Source organism: Dermacentor silvarum, chromosome 1 (genome assembly GCF_013339745.2).
Source record: "Dermacentor silvarum isolate Dsil-2018 chromosome 1, BIME_Dsil_1.4, whole genome shotgun sequence".
Taxonomy (NCBI): domain Eukaryota; kingdom Metazoa; phylum Arthropoda; class Arachnida; order Ixodida; family Ixodidae; genus Dermacentor; species Dermacentor silvarum.
In genome coordinates this window covers 283300804-283315963 of record NC_051154.1, presented here as the reverse complement: position 1 = coordinate 283315963, position 15160 = coordinate 283300804, and the positions used below count along the sequence as shown (strand labels likewise).

Sequence of the window (15160 nt, the reverse complement as noted above, 5' to 3'; positions counted from 1 at the left end):
GTTTCTGTGTCTGCGCGGTTCACAATTTTATCGCGCGGCGGGGATATTTAAAGGGCGCGCAAGCTCAAAGGCTGAGGTGCACTTGAGCGACATGATGGCGTCGACATCCGGTACCGTGCGCACTGGAAAGAAACCACTTTTGCTTGATCCTGACGATCCTAGAAGCGATCTTCTGGACTTTTCGAGCCGGAATGACTCTGACATCGATGTCGCGTCGTCGGAGTTTAGTTCGGATGAGGAAACATCGGCTATTACCCGCCGGCAAGTTTCGTTTTCACCTCCCATTTGGTTTATTGATATCTACAGCCAGTTCAACTGCCCTGTTAGTGTCCAAACTATTATTTTCTTTATGGTGTGTTCACTTCATTTGGCGAAGATGTGCTGCCACTAGTTTCGGCCCTAGAGAGATGCGGGCACTGACCTCGGAAAGACGCTCTGTAGGGGTCCAAAGTGGCTGGCGAGAGCTCTCAATTGTTTTCGCCTGTCCTTTACGACGGAGGTTGTTATGCTATATATATAAACACCAACAAATATGCACGGATGCATATTCTTGACAAACCGACGTAGAGAATTCTTTTCTCTGAAGATTTAAGTCTATCATTATGAAAGTTTGCCGCGAATTTCATTATTTGTGTTTGGTAATTTTTATTACGTACTTTGTAATTGCTGTTTCTTTCAGAAATGTACTTTTTAAATGTGCGTTTGGTACTCGTGCTTTTGTATAAAATATTATGCTGTAAATTAATCTTTTTCTTGAAAAAGAAAATCGTAAGTACAGTCGACGTCCGATTTCCCGGACGCCCGAAATTCCGGACCTGCCTGATTTCCCGGACTCATCTGTGGCACCGTGAAGTTCCCCATAGAGTCAGTGTATTAAAAAAGTCCAAAATTCCGGACGCTTATAGCCTTCGCCATCCGATTTCCCGGACTTTTTACTGTTAACCGCCGACCCAAAGTCACCACCGACGCCACCATTTTGGTTGTTTTCATATCCTCGAACCCACCATACTCGCATCGCAGGTGTGGCCAGCAGCACCGCCGCACCGCGCCGCGGCTGCCGTAACCTCGAAACCACACGTGTCAATCCGTTGCCAGCCGTAGCTTAGCCAAGCCAAACCTCACTGTGTTCGTTCACGTGTTTTGTCAGCTCTGCCAGCTCTGCGGTCGTGTCTGCGGTTGATCGTTTGCTGCTGCGCGCTATCTTCAGTGATCACGTTTCCCGACCTTCAGCATCCACCGAGTTCCTAGCTGTTCCGCTGCCGGCGTGTCCTAGCGCATGGGTTCTCAAAGTGGGTTCCGCTGAACCTACGGGTTCCGCAGGCCCCTGCTCGGGGTTCCGCGAGCCACTGATAAATTTTCCCTGGTCCCGCTCTCGACAAGTGTCTAAAACGGCGAACACGAGGTGCGCTTGATCCAAAGAACCTCCATGCCCGAGTGTCAAAAAGCACGTCACAGTGCGTAACAGCAACGCGCGAACTGTGCAATAAATACGCAACCAGCTTGTAGCCACCCAACCTCTGAGACCGGGCAGCGCGCCTAAGCTTTCGCACTTGAATCTCGGAGGCCGTAGCTTACCACCATGCGCCTATCTCCTATTTGTAGATAGGGTAGGTGCCGATAGCGTGCGCACTGACCGATACGTTGGAGGAAAAATAAAAAAAAAAAACGCCGAGCACCGCAAATGCACGCCGCAGGAGAGCAAGAACAGCGTAGCGTCCAACCGAAACGAAGCGGCGCAGTCCGCATCGCTGTGGTCCTCAGCGGCAATCGTACGCGGCACGTGACTGACAGCAACGCCGAAGCGCTTCATGCCTAATTGTGTCTTTAAAGCCTTTATTCTTGGGTTCATCGCCGCGCGTAACACCGCGTTGGCGGCTAGCCGCGTGCCTCCGTAAGTGCGTAGTCGCTATCTCTGATCGCGTCGATAACCTCCGCAGTTTCGTCCGCAGCGGTTGCGGCAAATAGTAGTTTCGTTTTCACTCGATGCGCGCGTCGGCTGCGTGCCTTCGCAACTGCGTAGTCGCCTCCCATGGCGGCGTCGATAGCGACCGCAGTTTCGTCCGCACGTCTTGCAGCGAAAGGTAGTTTCGTTTTGACTTGGTGCGTGTGTCAGCCGCCTGCCTTCTGAACCGCAAGGTTGCCGTACATGATCGCGTCGATAGCGGCCGCGGTTTCGTCCGCAGCAGTTGCAGCAAGCAGTAGTTTCGCATTGACTCAGTGCAAAGCTGTCGAAGATAAAAGCACCGGCTACATCGCGATGGACGGACAATTTGTTGCCGAGCACCTGAGTGGCGAAAAAATAATCGGGATGTGCGCCCGTTGGTGCAAAGCGCGTCTCGGATGAAAACGTGCGCCGCAAAGGATGTCACGAGGCCTTCGCCGCTGCTAGCGCTAATCAGTCATGAGATGAAGAGAATTTCAGCTTCCGCACTGGTCTTGTGCTAAATAGAAACAAGATTTGACGATTCCTAGAGTAATTAAAAGCGTGTTGACATAGTGAAGCATTGTTTGTTTTCTTGATACCCTCGACAATTCGACATTCGGTTAATTCGGGGGGGGGGGGGGGGTTCCTTGGCACTTTATGAAGCTTAGTAGGGTTCCCTGGGATGAACGTACTTAAAAACCCCTGTCCTAGCGAGTTCCGCTGCCGGCGTGTCGATTCCAGCCGGGATAACCTTTGAGGGCTTCGCCGACGCTGACAAAGACCTCGAGCTATGTGCGGAGTTGACTGATGACGAAATCATTCGTCAAGTTACGGAGGATTCCGACGACTCCGACACCGAGAATAAAGAGCCAGCTCCTACACAGCCAACGAGCTCGGAGTTGACGCGAGCACTGATGACACTGTCATCGGTGTACAGCGGCAACATGACGTTGACTGAAATTGAGGCAGACATGATCGCGGGCAAGCGGACCGTGCAAACGAAAATAAGCGACTTCTTTGACCTATGAGGTAGCGCCGGCCACGTCGTTTTTTTTTTTTTTTTTTTTTTATAAATGGCTCTTTTCAGAGCCACCTAAACGATGCATTGGCTGAATAGCAGTGGGAATCTTGTACTCCGGCCGTGACCCTCTCAGTCAGCGAAAAATACCTACCAAAAAGGTGCGTTTTCACATGCATTCGTTTTTCCGGACTGCCCGATTTTCCGGACGTTTTCGCGGTCCCTTGAGGGTCCGGGAAATCGGACGTCAACTGTAGGACCAACCAAGAAATTGAATATTTCACTATGCGTCATGTAATTTTTCTTAACACAGAGTACTATACCTATGGGTATAATTCTAATTATACAGTCGAATCTCGTTAATTCGAACACGCTTAATTCGAACTGCTGGTTTATTCGAACTGGCGCTCTGGTCCCGTCAAAGTTATGTGTATTTCAATGGGCGAGAACGCTCGGTAATTCAAATGCGAAAGCATTTGCGACGGTAATTCGAACATACCGCGGACCGACAATGCTCTCAGCAGTGCAACAAATAACGCGGCGGCGCCTCCGACCGGCATTGCTCCGACATTGCCATAGAGCAAAAGCTTAGGAGAGAGACCCCTTCATGCAGCGGCAGAGGCCCAGTCTGGCCAACGAACTGCCCACGCCGGCAAATGCTCGCTGCCCGATAACAGCAGAAAACGAAACTTCAGGGAGCGGCCTAAGCTGGCGCCGGGCTGGCTGGACCGGCGGCGTTGGCACCCACACCGGCAAACGCTCACTTCCCGATAATGGCAGAAAATGAAACTTCAAGGAGCGGGCTAATCTGCGCCAAGACGGCTGTACCAGCGGCGGCGGCACGGCGGCGGGCGCGCACGGAGACAGTCGAAGGTGAGGGAGCTGCGAGGGAGTAGAGAGAGCCACCGAAGCGGCGGAGTGAACGAGGCTAAATCCGCTTTCCTGCCCCCCTCCTCTCTCACCTTCGATGGTCTCCGCGTGCCCGTCGCCATGTTGGCGCCTTCTGCTTCCTGAAGTTTCGTTTTCTGCCGTTATCGGGAACCGAGCATTGGCCGGCGTGGGCGCAACTCGCTATGCGCTTGCGCACCGCGAAATTTCGATACTCGCATCATTTGTTCATCTTGCTATGGTGCTCGAATACTTCTAAAATACGTCTTTCCATTAAGTCGAACAAATTTTCCAGCCCGTTCGAGGGCGAATTATTGAGATTCGACTGTATTAACCATTTTTATATTTTGGAATTTCTCTAACAAATTTTTTGCCAGAGATGTTATATCGTACTGAATTTCTTTTGAAAATTTTTGGGGGTTTTTTGTTTAAGAATTATTTTTGTATTCTTTTAAAATATTATTTAAAAGCACGTTCGAGATCACGGGATCGAATCCTGGCCGCGGCGGTTGCATTTTGATGGATTCGAAATGCAAAAACGCCCGTGTGCTTGCGTTGTAGTGCACGTTAAAGAACCCCAGGTGGTCAAATTTAATCCGGAGCCATCCACTATGGTGTGCCTCGTAATCGGAACTGGTTTTGGCATGTAAAACCCCAGAAAAAAGAAGAAAGCACGTTCATTTACCTTCACTTTTGTATACTGCATGACACTGTAAACTTATTGGCTGTCGCACAAAAAATTCCTAACTCAAACCTACAAAAAACAGCCAATTTCCCAGGGGTAAGGAAAGAGTTAAAACAAATATACCAAATCCCGCGATTTAGCTTTTCGGCTTGCGTTGGCAACCTTAACCTTGCGTCTCGATCCATTTCATAGAAAGGCCGACTGAAGTCGGAACTTGGTTTTGGTTGGAATTGATGCTGTTTTCGCTGTGCTTGTGACTAGTTACAATGCTGCAATACCCTACGGCCTTTTGCAGTTCAACTCCATTCATTTGCGACATTATGGTGACGCAGTGCATTCGGTATGACGGCCGCTTCTATAGACGAGCAACTTTGATGGCTGAGGAGCTGGGAAAGCCCGTTGCACTTTGGTGTCTGGATGTCGACGATTTGTGGATGGCGGGACCAGCGGCAGGCCCTCTTTAATGTGAGGCCAGTCGGAAAGGCTCTGTGGAACTTGAAGGGGCCTTGTACTGACCCCAAATGAAATGGTTGTGTAGTCTTTAAGATGTACTTAAATCTCAAACAAGCTCGACGTCACGGAAGATGACTTGATTCTCGGGCGATCACTCTTGGAGATTTATTTATTTACAATACTGCTACTCTCATTTGAGAGCGTGGCAGTTGGACAATATAGTATACATGTATGCAGTGTAGACTGCTTATAACGTAAGTCACCGGAGTCGTGAATATCTGCACTATAAGCGGTACCGCACTATAACCAAAACAACCATTTTTCAAGCCCTGCACGTATGCAAAACATGTAGACCAAACAGCCGCGCGTATCCGAGAATAGAAGCGTGCAACTAGGAGTTTTGCATCCGTTTAAATTTACACACGTTGAAAGGTTAATGTCCAAGTACAGTAGCCGACCGAATTTCCGGACTTCACGGGGACTGAAAAATAGTCTGAAAAATAGAGCAGTCCGAAAAACCGAAGTCCGAAAAACTCCCCCCCCCCCCCCCCAAGAGAAAAATATTATGAGGCCGAGAGCGGCTTAAGAAAAATGATGCAGTTTCGCCCAAAAAGCGGAGCATCGATTGCGATAGCAAATTAATAGACAGCAATGTGAAGTAAGGATGTTAGCTTTATCGGCCGTATAAAGTTGTAAATATGCGCTTACTAACTAAATAAGCACGGTGTCACACGTGCACAGGTTACATGAACACATCTCGCTCGATGACCACGGGCAAATTGACCTTCGCGCTATCTATTCTCTCGCTTCAACGCGAATGTCGAGAACAAAAACACAGCGCATACGAAGCTACTGGCGCTCTTCGCACGCCCTTTGTACCCATCGCAGATTGCTTTGAAGATGAGTCCCCCGCGGGCGCACACTTCGGCCACATAGCAGACCGCTTTCAAGATAGGCAGCAGCCGCAAGAGCTGAACGCAACTCCCCACCGACTCCGTCGCCTTCTCCCCGTGCCCCGCGAGCGAACGAAGTTCGCGCGCTTCCGGCCACCTTCCTCTCTTGCGTGCGCGAGGCAAGCTTTCAACCGCACACTGGGCACGGTGCAACCGCAACATAAAAAAAAAAAAATCCGCTAAAGTGATAATGACAGTAGTGCTGAGCTGACCGAAAAAAAAAAGAAAACCAAGTGCCGCTTTTTGGAACGTTTTGTCAGCCAAGGAAGAGTGGGCATGGCCTTGGAGACGAGAGGATAGCAAGCGTCTACCAATCTTGAAGGCTATTCAGGGGGGCACTGGAAGCCAAGCACGGCCAAGCCAGCGGAAAATCCAACATGGCGGCCCCCAAGATCGGGTAGCGTGGCTCGAAGCGAGCGATTTAATCCAGAAAATCGAACATTGGCACCTAGATTCGTCCGAAAAATCGGTCGCGAAAATGCATTAGCTCTATGGGAATCCTGACGGGTACATCTGTGAAGTGCGGAATATCCAACAAGTCCGAATTTTTGGAGTCCGAAAAATCCGTCAGCTACTGTACCCACAATCTTCGCATGAAGCAGATAAAGTAATAATTTTTACAAATGTCTTATTTTCGCCCGAAAGGCGAAGCATCAATTGCGATAGCAAATTAGTAGAGAGCTATAAGGAGTAGGGATAGTAGTTTTATCGGCTGCATAAACTTGACACATTCGCTTACTAACTGAATTAACAAGCGTGGTGTCAATGCACACAAGCAAACATGATTAGACTCGAAGAGCGCAGACAACCACTGTCAAAACGCGGCCACTGCAGCGAGCGAAGGTTCGTGCGGTCTATTGCTTCAACGGAAATTGAGCGGCGTAAGCACAGCGCATACACAAAGGTCAGAGCCGTGTGGAGATCGCTGTCAAGATACGGTGCGCGCGACAATACCGACAGCCGGCACAGGTGCGAACGCATTTGTTGGCAGAGTAGAAGCCGCCCCCCCCCTCCCTCCCTCCCTCCCGTGCTGCCTTCCCGGTTTGCTCTTTGCGAGTGGGAGATTGCGTCGCCAGTTTCCCCTTGTGCCCGGTTGCAAGATACGCATTTGATGCTGCAGCACAGCGTCGCCCCCCCTCCCTCCCATACCTCCACAGCCTATCGCACGATAGAAGTCGTGTTGCTCTCCATGAAGGCGCACATTCCTTGCACTCTTTCACTCTCGCATACGGCGCATGGCGACGATTTTATCGCCCTAGGACTCGTGCTCCACGTCTCGTGCTCCTCCTCCGCATCGCCCTCGTTGAGCTCCTCTCCCATCGATGAGCGCACCTCGCTGAGAAGCGTGCTCGCTACTGCCCTTGTCGATGCGATTTTCCCACGGAAGCCGCATTATAACCGGTATTTCGTCTCGCGTGGCTGCACTGTTAGCGGTATGCATATACATGGAGTGCTATGGGAAAATTAACGGGAGTCTGAAAAGACCGTACTATATCCGGTCCTGCACTATAAGCGGTTACGTTATAAGTGGTCTATACTGTATCAGTATGCATCTAGGCAGAACAGCTAATTGAAAAAAAGGAAAAAAAAAACTATTACTCAAGTATGGCAATATAAGAAGGAAGCTGAGTTTAGGAACAAAAATGCATGTTTTCACATGAGTTCACTAACATGATACAGTGCAGTCCATGTACAATGATACCACATATAATGATATATCGGTTATAACGATGAGTCGACCTAAGAGTATCAACTTATTCATTAGGGCTGTGAAAAAAAAACATAACGATACATTGTTCACCGCATATTGGATATAACCATCGAAATCTTGCTTCTGGGCAGCATTTTTCATGCAGAATAATCACGAAATTTGCGTTTCCTAAGTTGCCTGTTGCTAAGACGGGGTGAAAGTTTGCCTACGCGAGTTTGTATTTGCCACCATTACAGCACTGCGCATCCCGCCTGCGCGCCGATTGCGAACGAAAGCCACGGAGAGCATTGCAAGTTGGCGCAGCGTGCACAAGATGGCGCCAGCTGCATCGCGTCCACGGCGGTCGCACGAGCGTTCAGAGGAGAGGGGGGAAGAAAGTGATAAGTGAGTGGCGCCTGCGCGGCCTACGCTGCCTTTACAATCTCCCGCTCAGCGAGTGCGGAAATTCGACGCGGAAGGAGCGGGAGGTGTGCCAACAAAGCGCCAAGCCGTGTCTCTCGAGACGAAGCTGCAAATTTAGCAAGACTCAAAGAAGTACAACCTCATGCAGTCGATGATATGGACAATTATGACAACCGGGAGCTTCACGATCATGAAGGCTTGAAGCAGTGGCCATGCCGATCAACGGAAAAAGCGGGCTTTGTGCGCCAGGACGAAACCCTCATGGGTGAAACTAACACGGTGGAAGCCGCTGACATTACCGAACTCTGGGAGCACGTCGCTACTGACGATGAAATAGGTGGTGCTTCTATAGAGGAGTTTCTAAGTGCAGGTACTGCTGCCTCGTTCTGAGAAGAGATCTCTGCCGGGGCGATCGTTGTCCCGACAGACGGCGGCGTTGTGCGACAGAGGCGACGACAGCAGCAGCAGTGACGACAATATTGACAATGGCCCATCATTGACACTGACCCCAATGTTCGTCCAAAGTGCAATGTCATTGATCTGGTTGCTCATTCATTTAATGCACGCTAAATTATAGCCGCCAGTGCCCGCGCAGCAGCTGGACGCGATGCACACGGCGTTGTGAATCCAAAACTTCTATGAAAGCAAGTGCAGATTTTTATTTCAGCGCGAATGATTGAGGTGCTATTTAGAATTAGAAATAAACGTTTTATTCTTCACAGCCTACTTTCTACAACGTCGATACCTTAATATCTTATTGCAAGTGGCAAATTTGGTTTTGGGACTACAAAGGTATATTCGGCATTTTTTTTATATATACATAGCGATGATCGGTTATAACGATGGGATTTTTCGTATTTCTTGATATTGTTATAAGTGGTCTGCACTGTATGCGTAGCATAATCACTGGTTCTCCTAAAAGGGTTGAGATATCAAATTTGTGGGTTGCGCATTCTTTGTTTCAAACGTTTCTTATTGCTCCAGGAATCGTAATACATGCTCGAAGGTTCATATATTCTCGGTAAATAATTTAATATCGCATTATTTATGTGAATGATTTTCGGTTTCTGGGCGCCGAGTTGGACAGTCTAGGAAGCTTCGTCACGTGGGGCCACAAAGCTGTGACGCACGCACTGCTGCATCGTCTGCTTTCACACACGTTCTGTACCAGCTCAGGCAAACGGAACCATGCCGACAGTTGTCATGGCTAGCTGCGACAGCTCCGATTCCGACTCAACGTCTGCGTCCGATGCGGCTCACTGCACTCTAGACTCGAGGCTCTCTAGGCTTGCCCGGTGTTGTGGGTCACCGCTCATTGTACGTCACTCTAATGTGGTATGACATCACTAAACTTCGTTAAGCTTCCAACACGGTGACGTCCGTGCCAATCGCGCTAGCGATGGGTCTCGATCGCGAGAATGAGCATTTAGTAGGGGTGTGCGAATACCGAATAGTAAGTCTCGAATCGAATACCGAATCAAATCAAGGAAAAAAAAAAGCCTAATATCAAATCGAATATCGAATTGCAAAATTATTTAGTAGAAGCTCGAATATTTACAAATTCTCATGCAAAAAAAGCAGCTGTTGTACGTGATCTGGCGTCAACTTCTCCCTCCGGACCGTAACAATGTTGCCAGCCGTCGAAAACAACATTTAACTTGGTACACTCGTTGCTGGAATGCCCATGTACTTCATGGCCATCTTGCACAGTCCTGGGAAGTGTTGCTTGCCTGTGTCTTTCCAGAATGCTAGAGGGTCTTGGTCCTTACTGCAAGTGGGCTCTCGAAGGTACCGTTGAAACTCCTCGATGATGGCTGTTTTGGAGGAGTGTCTTCTTTCTGATGACGCTGCCAGCTTCTTAATGCTGTCTCAGATACTGCTGACACACTCCTTGTGAGCTGTAGATGTTGACGTTTCAGTATAGTCACTTGGTGCTTCTCCTGGAGAGCTCTGCAACTCAGTTCTTGCAAGCTCCACGAGCCTTGTTTCCTGGAATGTTTGAGCACAAAAGAGGTTCTTAAACCTTTTGTCACAGGCGGTTGCCAACACATACTCCTTTTGCGCGTCCTGCCCTGGAAACCTTGTCGTCATGCTTTTCAACAAGTTTCTTGCAAACTCTGAGGTGCCATCATCGGCTGCAATGCAGTCTTTCAGGACCATTTGTGTTCCATAGAGAAATGGTACTACTGACGACAAAGTTGCATATTTCTAGCCACTAAGATCTTTGGTCGCCGATGCGATTGGTTCAAGAGCTTTGACGAGCCCAGCCACTGCTTTCCACTCCTATGGTGTCAGGTTGGGCACAGTTGTCTCAGAGGTGGCAAGCTCTAAACAGATGGCACAGATGGCTTCTTTCAGCTGCACAAGACGTGAGAGCATGTCATGCTCACTGTTCCAACTTGTTTCCACGACTTGAATAAGTTCCAAAACTGAGAGCTCCATCCATCGCTGGCAATCCTGCAGTCTTGCCGCAGCTTGGGCACTGTGTTTGTAATGACCAACAATTGCGCGACACTTCTTTTAGAATGGCAGGAACTGCTGCTGTTTCTTCCTTGGCATCTTTTATAGCTAGTTGCAGTGTATGGCCCATACACTGCATTGGGATGCAAGAAATGCCCCTAAGGGCCGCACGGAAGTTTCGTGCATTGTCCGTCACCACATAGACTGACACTTTCTGCAGTGGCAGCTCCCAGTTATCCAGCATTGCTTGCAGGTGCTCCAGGATGTTGCAAGCAGTGTGACTCTCGGTCACACTCCGGTTGTCCAATGCAAAGCTTCTTACCTCGAAGTTGGAGGTTAAGTAGTGGAAGGTATGGACTGATGTAACTTTGGTTAGACCTCGACGTCCACATGTCACTTTATTTTTATTTATTTATTTTATTTACACAATACTGCAGGCCAGTAATTTGGCCCTAGCAGGACGGGCTACAAAGAATAAATACAATGTAACGAAGATAAACAACAACAAAAATCAAGAGAACACAAAGACCGTAACAACGTTCAACCATCGAAGCTTACAATGTGAGACTCAAGTTCATTCATAAACTCAGCGGATTCAAAAACCTTTCGGGGCAAAGAATTTGTGGGTTCTCGGTGTCTCACCGGAGACCAACCACCGCGGGTTCGAGCTTAGCGAGCCACAGGGCCGCGTCAGCCGTCGCCTCCAGCACCGCTCGCGCGCGAGCTCAGAGGCCGCAAGGGGCTACCGAGCGACGCACGCCAAAAACACAGTAAAGCCCTGAGTTGACGGAAACCGTTTACTGAAACCGTCTGCACCAGCACTGCACAAACGCCCGCGCGGCGGGGAGCCAAAGGGGTCCCGCACCAGGGCGAAAATACAATAACAGGCGCCTATAGCACGTCGCGGCGAGAGCACAGGCTCAAGCTGGGACACGCCGCTAGGAAAAGTCCCGGCGGCTATGCTACTTGCTCTGGCGATAACCAATGGGTCAACTCGCTAGAGCACGGGCAATATCCTTCGGCTTAGGCTTTCGGCAAGTGCGGCTCGGCGGGGTACGACCTCGCGCGAGCACTAATGGCACCGCTCGTCGGCTTAGCTTCGGGAAAGGATCAGCACAAAGTACGCGCTCCCCGCACGGGCAAAGGCACCGTGCGCGAGCTCCAGTCCTAGTCACAAAGGTGTCGGCGGACGAGAGGAAAGCATGAACGTACCGTGCGCTGGTCCCGGAGAGAAGTCCACGCTTCGCCGCTAGCGACCGACAACCGGCCGCGTCGTGACGTCAGCGCTCCGCCCTCACCGCAAACCGCCGCGTGCGCAGCGCCACCGCGGGAACCGGTTAGGCGGCGCGGGCGGAGAAGGAGGCCAGCGGGGAACGATGGCGAGGGATGGCAGAGCAGGCGAAGCGCGCGCAATCATGCCGGCGCAACCCTCAATCCCCACAAATTCCATTCAGACACCGTTCGTGGGAAAAAAGAGTACTTGTGTGCATCGGTTCTAGCGAAAATTGGCGATAAAGAGTATTCATGGCTATGTCTAGTTGTCCTTGTAGTTAAAGGTTTTATACAATTTGGAAGTATTAACTTAGTTTTCCCTGCAAGGACAGTTTTGAAGAAAACCAAGATGACTAATTTTTCGGCTCGACTTGTAAACGAGATCGACTCTATGCCTTCCTGGAAGTCCGCATGCATTCTCTCCTTGACAGCCGTGACTGTGTCTCTGTACAACGCCGGAATGATTGTCCTCGAAAACGTCGTGCGACTGGGTATCTTGTACAACGGCTCCATGTGGTTCATCAGCTCTTTGAAACCTCGATTTTAAACACGGATGTAAGGCTGAAGGTTGAGCACCAGCATTCGGGCAATCCTGGTGGTTATCGCCGTTCTCTCGCCCTGCGATAGGTCCTTGCCCGACTTCAGCGGACTTTTGATGAGCGGCTGTGCGCCTTCTGGTCTTCCTTGCTTCCCGCTGTCTCTCAAAAACACACTGTGCAAAGAAAAATGCTTGTTCTTGAGATGGTTCGCAAGTGGCGTCGTCTTACTCGATGGCGTTAGGAGTTTCATATCACAGCTTTTGCACGCAAGTAGCCTCTTGGGCCGAGTTCTTTACGAAATGTTTTCAAATGGCACTTTTCGTTCGTTCAGTCATGTCGCCCCTGACGTAGGACTACGTTTTCCAACAGATAACCCAGATGAAATTCGTGAGCAGAACACGCCGGCTTGGTTTTCGATCATGAGGGACTTGGTGGTTTCGGATTGCCCGGCGAAACGACGCCAACGGCTAACGACGCGGTGCGCGTGGGGTGACGGGGGGGGAGACACTGGCGCCACCTCTATCCGGCTTGCAAATGTAGGAGAGAAATTGGTTGGCTCTGTGGCCGAGAGTGCCGCCTTCGTCGGCCACGCAGCGACGGGACGCAGCCAACGCAGCACGCCGTGGTGCACGGTTCGCTGGTGCGGTTTCCTTTTGTGCTCGCGAATTGCAGTCTCCGATACCTCTCAAGCGTATACAGTCACCGACCGATTTTCCAGACTTCGCGGGGACCGAGAACTAGTCAGAAAAATCGGAAGTCCGAAAAGCTTGTTCACCCTAAAAAAGAAAATTTATTAGGTTTAGAGTGGTATAAAAAAATGTTTAATAATGCCCTGCCTCATACTACGCTTGGAGGCGATCAGATTTGCTTGGATTTGCACAAGACTGCCGTCTCCGCATACAGTCGACAATAGCGTCACGGCGTTGGCTACAGAGATCGCCATGGAGGTCGAACGAGCCCCGTTATTTCGCACGTGGCCTCCGTGACAAGAGAATGGTGCGCGCGTGCGTGTCCCAATTTTGGAGGCCATAGAGGGGGCCACTGAAAGCCAAGCCTGGTCAAGTCGGCGAAATTCCAGCATGGCGTCCTCCAAGAACGGGTAGCGTGGTTCGGACCGAGCGATTTAGTCCGGAAAATTGAACTTTGGTGCCTAAATTCGTCCGAAAAATCCGTCGCAATATTGCATTAGCTCTGTGGGAACCCGGAAGGTGCATTTCTGAAGTCCGGAATATCCAACAAGTCCGAATTTTTGGAGTCCGAAAAATTCGTCAGCGACTGTATACAATTTTTGCTTGTGAAGGAAATGAAACATGGTGCAGCCTGTGCGAGCGGCGCAAACATAACGCTGTTTCAGTTCAGTTTCATGGTTCGGCTGTGTCACGACCACAATTAAATCTGTGTGCTATCAGGTTCATGGCATTCAAACTTTGTGTATTTAGAGTGTGTTTCGCATATTGTCCGCCAACTAGCCTCGCAGAATATAACGAGTATTCGAGTAACCGAATACTTAAAGATTCGATTCGGGAATCGGAACTATTCGAGAAGTTACAATTCGACTCGTATTCGAGTATTCGCACACCCCTAGCATTTAGGCACTCTTTGGAAGCGAATTAAAATACATTTTAAACGTTGGCTGTGTCCAACACTTTATGTTGAGTGTCCTTGCATACAGAGGAAGCCTATAGCAGTCTTTTTATAGCCTCATAATTTGGTGTCTCAACCCCTTTAAGTGTGCTTCGCCACAATGGAGGCTTGTTATGCAGTCAAGCATGTGCAAAAAATTGCGGTCAAGCATATTAAGAGTTGAAAGGGCCACTCTCACTAAACATTGTGCATGTATCTTAATTATACATGCATGCGCGCATCGTCCTTGGTCGCAGTACGAGTGCTGAGATGTCTAATAACTACTGGCAGCCATTCACAGCTGTTTGACCTAGCTGTGGCGATTGGTGGCCTTCATCACAGTTACGTTTTTCCGGCTGTTACATTTTTTTTTTTTTTCACACTCCCTTGAAAAACGTATCAACAAGGTTCTACTGTATATTTAACTTTACATTCTTATTATTTGTTACGCTGAGTGGCTGATTCAGTCATAACTGTGGTGTGGCTTTGTTGAGCGCATGACAAAGACCTAAAAAGATGAAATTGATATGGTGTGTGTTAAAATATGGTACCAGGACTTTGACTGCTTGGGTGCAGCAGTTTAACATGGCTGCGGTTAGAGCTCACAGCTCTACAAACTAGATGCTGTAGCATGTACTGAAGCATGCACCCTCCATCTACCACAAGCCACACACACCACTGATGTGTTTCCTTACAGGTAAATAGGGCATGACCTTCAACCAAGGCACAGCAACTGTGTACAAAGACCGCAGGAGTGTGAGAGTTGTGGCATTTATAGAGGGCAGGAGAGTGCGGGCATGGCTGCCATTTCAGCAGTGCGGCCGGCTTTGGTGCATCACCAGGTAGCCAACAGCTTGCAGGAGTTTTGAAGTGCTGCGTTGGACAACTTACTAGCAGCGCCAAACACTTCAGATTTCAGCGTAGTCAGTACGAAATGAGCACTAAATCTTTATTATGAAATAAAATAAAGTTTGTTATATTCATTTATAGAAAATGTTTGCTTTCTTAAAAAGAGAATTGAATTCATGGGTTTCTATTGCTCAAAGACTAGGAAGAGAAGCACTGGCCAACCTCTTTTGTTGGTGCTTCACTTCGAATCTGAATAGCATCTATTTTTCTGGCAAGATGGGTTGCCGTCAAACTTTTCATTTCTGAATGGGCTTCAATGGGTAGTGTGAGAATTATTAGTTTATTATATCCATTAGTTCATATTAACCTGTTTCATTGTAACA

General features: G+C 49.2%; 1 protein-coding gene across 2 annotated transcripts in view; it reads left to right on the top strand.

The window, feature by feature from the left end:
* The window catches only part of LOC119437182 (ras-related protein Rab-14), a 44380-nt gene extending 29512 nt beyond the window's left edge, over positions 1-14868 (top strand). The window contains exon 8 of one of the 2 annotated variants that reach the window (XM_037704243.2): positions 14626-14868. The gene's annotated coding sequence lies outside the window, so the exon portion shown is untranslated. The remainder of the gene's footprint in view (positions 1-14625) is intronic. The other variant, XM_037704242.2, reaches the window with a different exon arrangement.
* Positions 14869-15160: the final 292 nt, after the last annotated feature.